Source organism: Pinus tabuliformis, chromosome Q, assembly GCF_031772625.1.
Source record: "Pinus tabuliformis cultivar Carrire ecotype Pingquan chromosome Q, CPIR1, whole genome shotgun sequence".
NCBI lineage: Eukaryota > Viridiplantae > Streptophyta > Pinopsida > Pinales > Pinaceae > Pinus > Pinus tabuliformis.
This window is the reverse complement of record NC_142296.1, coordinates 207,507,871-207,519,415: the sequence shown is the minus strand read 5'-3', so window position 1 is coordinate 207,519,415 and position 11,545 is coordinate 207,507,871. Positions and strand designations below refer to the sequence as shown.

General features: G+C 34.2%; 1 pseudogene across 1 annotated transcript; it reads left to right on the top strand.

Annotated features, from left to right (window-relative positions):
• The first annotated feature begins 229 nt into the window (after positions 1-229).
• Positions 230-2,116, top strand: LOC149218935 (NDR1/HIN1-like protein 12 pseudogene; annotated as a pseudogene). Its single transcript, XR_016248669.1, has one exon. The product of XR_016248669.1 is annotated as an NDR1/HIN1-like protein 12 pseudogene (transcript).
• The last annotated feature ends 9,429 nt before the right edge of the window (positions 2,117-11,545 follow it).

The following is an 11,545-nucleotide window of genomic DNA, read 5'->3' as shown; positions in this document are numbered from 1 at the left end:
ATTTTCAGAATCTTTTCCACAAAAAAATTACTACTCAATAATATATATTTATATCTGAAAGTTTCGAGAATATTTAAATTTCTTTTAGAGTATTTGAAGTAAATCAAAACTTGGATAAATCTTAAAATAAATTAAAATTATAATCTTTCTGAAATTTTACTCTACTAAATTTGAACGGAAAAAATTATTTCTGGATCATTTTGAATATATCACAGACAACTCTTCCTCCGGTCCGAAGCAATAATGAATATTTTGATCCGCGAGGATTTTTGCGTAAATTTCAGGAAGGAATCATGAGAAATTGATGAGTAAGAATTTTTTTGCTTAAATTTTAGGTTTACTGGCCCGGATCATTGGGGAAGAACGTGGAATCCTTTATTAAATTCAGACGGGCCGACACAGAGAACAAGACAGAGGCAGTGACTCAGGCCTAGCGTTTTTCATCTCTAAAAACCAGAGCTTCGCCCAATCGGCACCCGACGGCACAGAAAACCATAAGCCTCCAACCGGACTTTGACGTGAGGAAGGACGATTCTTGATTCTGCCTCGCTTGTCGCTTTCGATCGCCATTACGCGGATCGAAGGTTCTGTCACAGCGAGTCCCGACCCTTCCGGGATGCCGTCCTTTTTTAAATTGCAGTGCACCAAATTACGTCTTTGCTCAGATCCATTCGTTTTTAAATTCAGATCCATTTGCTTTTAAATTTCGCCCCTGCTTCTGCTTAGCATCGGGAATTGCAGAGTGTTGGAAATTGCAGAGTGTCGGAAATTGCAGAGCTCTGAGCATCACATTGCTTAGTGTTCGGCTGATTTATCGTCGGAATTTGCCTCGGGGAGCGAGCGGACTGCAAAATCCAGACATGTCAGAGAAAGGGGGAGCCAAGGACTGTGGCAAACATGGGGTTGTCAAAAGCCACAGCCACGATCACAGCCATGTGTCATTTTTCCCCAAGGGGAAGCACTTCCGGAGATGGATGGGCTGTCTGATCGTGCTCATCGTGATTGTGCTCCTCGTGGTCCTGTTCGTATACATTGCTCTGCAGCCGCAGAAGCCACGGTTCAACGTCCAGGACGCTACGGTGCGCCAGCTGAACCTCACTTACGGGTTGCTTACCTCGAGCCTTCTGTTCTCCATCGAGTCCTACAACCCGAATAACAATATCGGCATCTACTACGACAGCTTGAGTGTCTACGCTTCCTTCGAGGACCAGCAGATCACGCCCCCCTGCACGTTGACCCCTTTCTACCAGGGCGCCCACGATAACAACATCCTGCCTCCCGTTTTATCCGGGAATTCCGTTGCCTTGGCGCCCTTCGTGGCTAGTCAACTGAGCTCCGAAATGCAGAGCGGGTTGCTGACCTGGAGTCTGACGACCTACGGGAGGATCCGATTTAAGGTGGGCACCTGGACATCTGGGCATTATCATTTGAATGTCAATTGCGTTGCTGTCATGGGGTTGAATAACAACGGCGCTGGAGGCCAAGTTTCTATGCAGCGCGGCACCAACTGCAAAGTGGATATTGGAGGTTAAATTCTATCAGAATTCCATGGTATTGTAAGGTAGTCGCTCTGTTTCAGTCTCTACTTGAATAATTTGAGCAAATTCCTTTCCCAACCAAGAAAATTTCTTCCCTATGCCATGTTTGTTGTGATTCTGCCACTTGCTGGACTGGTAGATGAATCCCTTTCCCATCCAAGACAAATTCTTCTCTATGCTCTGTTTGTTCTGGTAGATGAAGTCATCAGGTATATCAGTTAAAGAAGCAATAGGTTCAGGACAGACAACTGCATGGCAAGGATAAAATAAACCTCCATTTTCTGAACTTTTACTTTGGTCTCCTCAGGTACATTTTAAAACTTTCTTAGGTTTTTACTCCCTGCATTGTTGATTCACCAAAATAAATGGTGGAAGGGATCTCTTTTGTAGATTCAATATGCCATCAGTCTTTAATATATTCTAAGTTTTATTTTTGGCATTCTCACAGGGGAAAGGTGTAAGGGGTCAGAGTAGATGTGTGATAGGATTATTGTAAAAAGTCCATCATAAGCAAAAGTTATTGGTGTATGGCTTTTATTTCTTCAAATAAATGAAGATTTCTCAAAATAATTTTTCCAGCTTGGTTGTCTATATTCTTTGATGATGTGTGGGGTGAGGGACTGAATGTGTGCAGTTATTGGTGTATGGCTTTTATTTCTTCAAATAAATGAAGATTTCTCAAATTATTTTTCCAGCTTGGTTGTCTATACTCTTTGATGATGTGTGGAGTAAGGGAATGAATGTGTGCTCTGCTGGTTATCTATTTTCTTTGACTATGTGTATAGCTTGGTTGTCTATACTCTTTGATGATGTGTGGGGTAAGGGAATGAATGTGTGCTCTGGCTGGTTATCTTTTTTCTTTGACTATGTGTATGTGTGGACTGAAAGAATGAATGTGTGCTCTTGATAGTTGTTTATGCTTTTTGATGATGTGTGTGGTGGTTAAATGAATGCATGCTATTACTTATGATATGAATGTTTATTGATTTTTTTGTGGTAATTGTATGTGTTATTATTAGAATATTCCATGCAGTAATATTGAGTTTTATATTTAATATTTTATAAATAAAATGATAAGAAAAAATATTATTAATGATGTGTGGTGGTTAAATGAATGCATGTTATTGGTTATGATTATTGAAATGAATGTTTACTGGTTTTTGGTGATAGTTGTATGTGTTATTATTAGAATATTACATGCAGTAATATTGAATTTTGTATTTAATATTTTATGAATAAATGATGAGAAAAATGATTAACTGGTAATGTAAAAAGTAAAAGTATATAATTGAGGTAATAATATATATTTAAATATTATTAAAGTGGAAATAAAGATAGAATATTAGGGGCAAATTAAAATTTAGTTTTTTTTATTAGTAAATTTTTTTTGCAAAAATCTAGTCATAAACTTCATCTTTTTACAATGAATTGAGAGTAGAGAAATTGAATCTTAAGGAACATAATTCTGTATCATAGATGACTTGTCATAAATCATATCATAGACTTTTAGTATGTACTCCTCTGACTTAATGGTATCCATACCTCTTATTCTCAAGAGAGGTAGATAACTCACAACAGATGGAAGAAACCAATGAAACATGACTAACATATCTCCTAGGAGGTATACTTACCCTCACTAAAAATCTAGGTGATCCTACATACTCTTTAGCCTCCTTATAACTAGAAGGCTTGTCCAACCTCTCACTAGAATGTACTAATGTCATTGGATCAATGACTCTTGAGCCTCCTTATAACTATAAGGCTCGTCCAACCTCTCAATAGAATGTACAAATGTCACTGGATCAATGAATAATTGTAAATGACACTCTCTCTGACCCCTTTAGAAAAAGTCTTTAGTTTGGCTAGAATATAGTTAATGATGGTGCACTAATAACCCTAAAATGTAATTCTCCATTGTACATCTATTATACAAGAAATCTAAGAAGATTCTTCTTCAAAATAGGAAAAGATAAAACATTACTCAACTAAAAAACATCACTTGAAGTAATCTAAAAGAAAATGGGGCCAACTTCTCTCATAGAATAAGTAACATCTTCACCAAGATAGACACCCATGTCTTCCTCTTTCCCCTAAAATATACTCACTAATAACTCATCATATGTCATATGTCTTAAAGATCCAATTTTTACATACCATAAAACACTAGAAATGGTGCTAGAATATAAACATGAGGTCATGGAAAATTTAGTCTCAAATTGAGAGGGATCCTCTTCTATACTTTCTATAGGGCCAATTGCAACCTTTTTCATATCGTTTCCCTCATTCTTTAATGGGAGCTGGTTGACATAATGTCCCATCTCATGATAGCATAAACAAATCACCTTACTCAATTCCTCCCATTTATATGTACCTTCTTACTTCTTGTATCCTTTCTTACTACCCTTCTTCATCCTCTTAATGAGGCCAATCACATCTATTTCCTCCTATTTCCTCTTGTTTCCGTGAACAAGATTGCAACCTAATTTATTCCTGCACAAGATTAATCTAATCATTTGGAAACTCTGGAAACGCCTCTTGTGCATAAGCACCTTGAAGAAATGATATCCAAGAAGGAACAACTCCATTCAAGGCAATGGACTCAACTCTTGATCCTCTTCTTGTGTTGGAATGGTGTCTAATCACTTTCTCAACTCTGTCATCTTAGTTAATTAGATTACCATAATATTTGTTTCATTCATACAAACTATTGAAACTTGGTTTTAAAGGAGCATTTGCTAAGAATAATAACTTTGAAAAAACTCAACCAAAGTATCAAACATGTCCTTACCTACCATCTTCTTTGCAGTGTGAGAGATTAAATGACCCTTCACAGAATCAAGAATTATTTTGTTGAGCTCGACTTCCTTCTTCCATTAAACAACCCAATGTGTGTTTGATCAATATGCTCTAGAATTGATTTTAGAGCATGATCCTAAAGATTAGCTTCCTCTTTAAATACCTAGAGTCTAAGTTTTGAAGAAACAAAATTGGAAGCTCCACCTAATTTGTCACATTATATGATTGAGAATCACCTTACACATCCTGAACAATCCTAAGTACAAAATTTAAAAAATATATGAAGTATACAACACCCTTCTAACATTCAAGTCATTCTCTTAAGAAACCTAGGGTATCACATCCAATAACCTTAAACAAGGTCAACACCCTTCTGAGGTAATATTTCGTTGAAATTCCAATTACCTCTTTCACCTAGAGTGATCTTACCTACAAAATATTTAAAACCATGTATAAATTTCTACATTTTATGACTTTTAATGCAAAACATAAATTCCACCTCTTTCCTTGAGGCCCCCTAGATATTAACCTTATGGATTCTCAACCCTAGGGAAGTTATGAAATATAAATAAAGAAACAACAACTAATGATATTTCACCTCTTAATGATGCCAATCCACTAGCTAATTCAAGATAAAAGATACTAAAGAATGACAACACATATTAATCCTCTAAGGTAACCTTATCATACATAAAATAGATATGAATATCACTTACTACATTTATATATACAAGAACAAATATGTCGTATTTTTTCCAATATAAATGTTAAATCACTTAACAATTGTAACTTTCATTAATGTCAAATTAGAAACATATGTAAGTGTTGGAAATTACAAACCATGTAAAAATAAATGGCTAAAATCAAATATTCAATTACATATGTATATGTAATTGAAACTGTCACATATATGCATAAAAATAAATATCATATACATACCATAGCCTTATTCAAAAGCTACTACAATCCTCTAAATCTCCAATACCCTAGCGAGGGAAAACATAAAAAACCCTAGCTTACACCAAGGAGCTCGAGCAAACTAGTATCACACAAGAGCGTCCTTTAAGACAAAATGTCTCCTATTATTCCTCTATTAAAAAAAGTACAACCTAGGATTCTATCTCAAAATTCTATCTTGAAATGTGGAAGATATGAAACACTAACTGTGGTATTTAAGATGATCTAAGAAGCTCCAAGAAACCATAGAGACCCCAAAATAAGAAAGGTAAAATAAAAATATAGATCCAAGAGAGAGAAGAATATTAATGTAGTCATCTTAATCACATCTCTAACACAAGTGATGGGAATTAATGATTATGAAAGTACTCTCTGGCCAACAAGACATATGTGGGTCCATGACCTTACAACACGTTACAAAGAACCATTTAGGTCGACACATGTCAAGTACTACACTGCAATGATACACATGTCAAGATCCAAGGTGATGCTTTCCATAGGTAGAGCTTCAATTTAAGGGAAATCAATGATATGTGTCCAATGCTCCTCCCATAATGCTCCAATGACCCTAATGAACCTCCTAAGCCATCTACTTCACTAGCTCAACTCATTTTGCATGGACATTGTCATAACTTCTCCAAGTCATTCTAGGTCTCCATGCAAGTGTCTAAGCTACCACATGTTATTTAGAGATAAATATCTTCATCTTAAGTGTTAAATGCTCCTTCTTAAGAGCAAGGCATTCTCCAAGTAATCTCTTCCATGTGGAAATCATATTTAACGTCACCAAGCTATCTATATATCTTTAATTCCCTAAGGAGGAGTGCCATGCAAGTAACCAATGGAGGTCACCTCGAGTAATTCATATCCAATGTGAAAATCTATGATGGACCATCTAGGGCCAATCATACACCATGTATGCCAAATCTCATGAAGCACCTATGACATGATGTAAACACTTTTAAAGTAACTTTAAAAACTAATAGAACCCTTATCTATACAAGAGAACTTGTTGGGGTCTTACCCTAACCCTCTTATTGAGATATGTTATTAATGTGCGTGTCCCAATAAATAGTTAGTTGATAGTCACTAATAGTAAAAAGGGTCCTCTTTGTTAGTAAAACCCAAATTAGTTAGTAGGTTCTCATTATAAGTGGGCCCATAGGTAGTTATTTTTTTTATGGATAGATATATATTAGATTAGAAGGTGATGTAATGTTTTGTTAGGAATTGTAATTTTATTTAGATCATTTCTCTTCGATGTTTCCCCTTTGAAGAGACAAGTGAACATATCTCTCTATTTTCTATTATCAAAGAGATGTTTCTTGGGTTTATCTCTCTTTCCTCTTATGTTCTTTGTTTTTCCACTATATTTCATGTGAATTATACTACAAGTGGGATCAACATTATTTCTTTGGCACAAAGTGGGAGAATTTTTAGGTACAAAGTCAATAATTGACAAATTGACAAATTTTTCAAAGTTTTCTTTGGTGCGAATTTCAGTACCAGAATTCAGACATTTTTTTTTTTTTTTTAAGAATATAATACATGGAATGAATTCCTCTAAAAAATATATCTAATTAAAAAAAAAAACCTCTAAAAAAGAGTCCAAGAAGTGAAGTCGTTGACAATTTAAAATAAACATTTTTTAAGGTTTCTTTTGATGATGACTAGTTCTAGAAAATACATAGAAGTGGTTGATCTAGGTGAATATTGGTGGATATTGGTGGCTACCTTCCTTTTCCATTTGGACACTCTTGTAGGGAAAACCCAACACTCCCCATTACTTCAAATAATGGGGACCATTTCCATTAATTTTTGGCTAAGCATCTTTTATGATTTTCATTTAAGTTATTTGTCTTACAATTTTGTCATTTTTTCGTTTTCATCAAATTTCTATTTTGATTGTTTCATTAAATTCGGCTTTTCACTTCATTTGATCAACTAGTTTGTAAATAACACTCCTTTGAAGTTTGATCATTTTCTCGTCTCGACTAAAAATGCAAATAAATGTATGATATTTCAATTTTTGCAATTAAAATAGTCATTCATTGTGAATATTGGATCTTAGTTAATTTTTACTAATTCTTTCATTTTTCACTAAATGTCCTACAAAATGACCCAGCTAAATTGTACAACAATTGAAAAACGCATTTCAAGATCTCGGTAATTTATCTCAATTTCTAATTTTAAAAGAAATTACCAAACTCAAAATTTCAGAATTGCAAAGTGGTTGTAGTTCAATTTGTAAGATTGTTAATTACCAAAGTGATTGTAATTTATAATGGGAAGAATCCCACCTTAAGTGAGCCCCACTTTACCTCATCCTCATTGATTTAATAGCCCCGAGACTAAGATCCTTGGAACTTCTCATACCCGAAAGAAAATTTTCATACCACTCTTAAAAATTCCTCTGATTTCAATTTTTAATATTATTTTAAACTCAAGATAAAAACTTAATTTTTTAAAAAATGATATCAGATTAGCTTTTCAATATCACACAAATGATAGAATGCACATTTAAAAAACACCAATCAATGTTTTCCTCCGATATGGGACGAACTTTTTCCTTGGACATGTGATAACGTGTAAGCCCTTTCCTTCGTTTTTAAAATGAACTTCAAGGCATGAATTAATAAAACGAAGGTTGAGTTTATGGTAAACTTCAAGGCATGAATTAATAAAACGAAGGTTGAGTTTATGGTAACTTCAAGGCATGAATTTGAATGGTAATAATGGATGGATTTTTAATATATTTTTAATATATTAAGTATTAATAATTTAATTTAATTTGATATGATTAAATTGTTTGATTAATTTAGATTTAATTAAAAATAAAATTAATGGTATATATTTAGTTAATAAATAGTTAATTTGAATTAATTAATTTAATCTAAAAATATATATTTTTTAATTGTAATTTTTTTAGTTTAGACAACAAAATCTCTAAAATTTTCATAGTTTTGACTCATCAACTTTGGAGGCTCCTAGATTGAGTTTTAGTTGGCCAAATGAGTCTCAGGATGACTCACTGGATAGATAAAATCATGGAAATTATTTCTGAAATAGTTTCAAAACCAGATTTGATCATTTAATGAGTCTAAATTTAGGCAAAAGATCAAACTCTGAATTTGTAAACAAAATCATTTTTCTGAGGGTTTTTTTTTTTTTATCAGCGTTCTCATTTGTTCACAACTTCTTGTGAGTGCAGATCCATTGGTCTGTGTTCTCCATGACAAATTAAATCCTCACAAGCATCCATAGAAACCTCTGATTTATTTTCATTTAATTATTTAATCAAATTTAATTAAATATGTTTTAATTTTAGATTTTGTATTTTGATTTTATTTTTGTATTTTAATTTAGTTTTGATTTATTTTTGTAGGGAAATAGTTGGAGAGATGAGAAGAAGAAAATCTCAATCAATGAGAAATCCCTAGCAAGAGATGAATGAGATTTTGGGTCAATGAAAATGGATTGAACAAAATTACTCTTCAACAAACTTTCTGATGGAGATTTTTATTTTATTTTAAATATTATAAATAATAGATTATAGAATGTAATAGAGGCTTCTCTCCTCTACAATTTTGGAATTCTAAAAGCATTACTATAATAGGGATTTAGATTTGTAGGTGAGAGGAGAGAAAATCTCAGAACTGAGGATTATTGAAGATTTTTTTTTTTTTTGCATCCTGAATTATGTATGGAGAACAAAGCTTGCACTACTGCAACTCTTATTGTAACAACAAAAGTTCAAAGATTGTAGAGGACTATTGGAAACCAAGGCCAGAGAAATGGATTCAATAAATTGGTATTTATAATACTATTGTTTTAAATACTAGTTTCATTTTATGATGGCATGGATGTGTCATTTTATTCATATTTGTGCACTATTGTCAGTATGAGTAATTTGTCTCAATCATATGTTATTATTTACCTCTACTCTTATAAGTTGAATTCTGATTTCTGAGTAACTATTTACTCAGAAATCTATCTTTTAATATTGATTTAACAAATAATGATATGTTGTGAACTATTTATCCATATTATTGTTTAATTATTCGAATTACTGATTTAACAATCAATGTTATTTTGTGAACTACTTCCTAAATGTGGTTGGTTGATTATTTCAGTTAAGAGGTCTCCAAATAGAATGCATTTTGGTATTCATAATGTCAGTTCATTGAACTACTTCGTTAGCTTGATATTCATTATAAGACAGACATTTAAATCCCAATCATTAGGGAAAATTTTAGGGGTTAATATTCACAAGTGGTCTCATTTTCCATGTTTTTTCCAAAAAAAAGATTCATTAGTTTCCATATTTTCTAAAAATTATTCGCCCAAATTTTATAGTATAAAATTGTTTTACCTAAAAATCGCCAAAATTTTATATAGAGACTACACAAAATTATTAGAAATTTGAATATTTCTAGAAAAATATTGCCAAACATTTTACAGATTGCATATTATGGACTAGTTAGATTCGCCAAGGTTTCCAAACTTTGAAATAAGTTTCCATCCTTAAAATTTTCCCTGCCAATCATTTAAATATCTTGCTCTCAGTTGGGTTAGATCTATATTTTCCTATTTGAGATAGGATTAGGATTTAGTTCTTTTTTGCTTGCATTTTAGAATAATTTTACATTCAGATTTCATTCTACATTCCTAAAAGTCCTATTCACAAAGGGTTAAACTTTAGTTGTGGCTTGGCTAAGCCCCATATCAGCTTAAGGATCACTTTCCTGCCTGATCAGCAAGAGGTGTCTCTTCTCCATTGGTGGATGAAAGTCATATTTTAAGCCATTTGGAGATTGAGAAAAGGTAACTAGACCTAGTTAAACAAGTCGGAACCACCATTCCAAATGGAAAATGAACTACTTTAAGGTTCAGAATAGGTGGTCATTCCCAAAGTTGTTGTAGCAAATTTTGAGGCATCAACATTTTTGGTGCTAGAAGGAGGGCCTGAAACTTGTTTTTTTTCCCGTAGAAAAAGTCGTAATTTATATTCATATTGAAATAAATTACATTTTGTAGATGCTTAGAGCATATGCAGATGGCTGTCCATGAAAAGGACAAAAAAACACTAAAAAAAATAAGAAAATATGTTTACAGCTACATCAAGCCTATACTTTTCTGCCCTTCTTCTTCTCCACCCTACGCCAACCCTGAGAGTCAGAAGGGGGAACAATGATGGCCTGTTGGTATTCTTGTGTGTTCACTGGAGGTTCTTTGTCGGAATCTGATCCTTCAGATCCATGAGTTCTTTTGTTGCCACTAACTTCCAGCTGTGGAATTTTCTGCTGCTGAGAATGATCCTCCATTTGTGGGTCTGGTGCTTTTTTTCCCTGTGTGCCGTTCTGTTCCATATTTATATCCGGTTCCTCTTGGTTTACTGTGTGCTCTGTCTGAATGTTCTCTTCTTCCAGCGGTTCTGTATTCTGCCACCCATTTGGCTTTTTTTGCTGTTTCTTGTTTCCTTTTGGATTCTTTCTGGCCAGTGGGCAAGAATTTTGGAGGTGTCCTGTTTGCCGACAGCTGCGGCATCTGAATGCAGTGTTTTCATAGTCGAGGGGTTGTATCCACTCCGTGTTGTTAAAGTTTAATGAAATTTTATCTGGCAGCCCCTGACTCAAGTCCACTTCAACGCAAATTCTGGCAAAGGTGAAAATCCCTCTGCTATATCTGTCTTCGTCAATTTTTAGGAATTTCCCCAAGGAATCCCCAATAGCAGATAGTACAGTATGATGCCAGAAATGTAATGGGAGGTTGTGAAGCCTCACCCAAACAGGTGTTGTTGTGATTTTCATAGTGTTTGCGTCAAAATCAGCAAACCAAGGGGTAACAAAGAGGCCTGCATTACCCCAAAACCAAGGCCCCTCCTTGATGATACTATCCCTTTCTTCCTCTGTGTGGAAATTTACAATGAAAAACCCTTTTGAACATAGGTATATATCACATTCTGGTGTCCAGCGGGAATATATCCATTGATGTAAAGCATCGGATTTTGGCCAGTAACCATTAAATCTACATATAACAGCATGTTTTGAGAGTTCAGAGTGTAGTGCATTTACCTCTGGTATAGTAACTTTGAGCATGTAATATTCCAGTTTTTGATCTACTATATGTGGCCCTGGTTGCTCTGGTGGTGGCTTTGGTTTGGTCGGCATTTTTCCTTTCCCCTTGACTGCATCACGAAAAGAGCCTGGAATCTGTGATCCGCTGGCTGCTGCACCTCCCCGAAGCCTCATGTT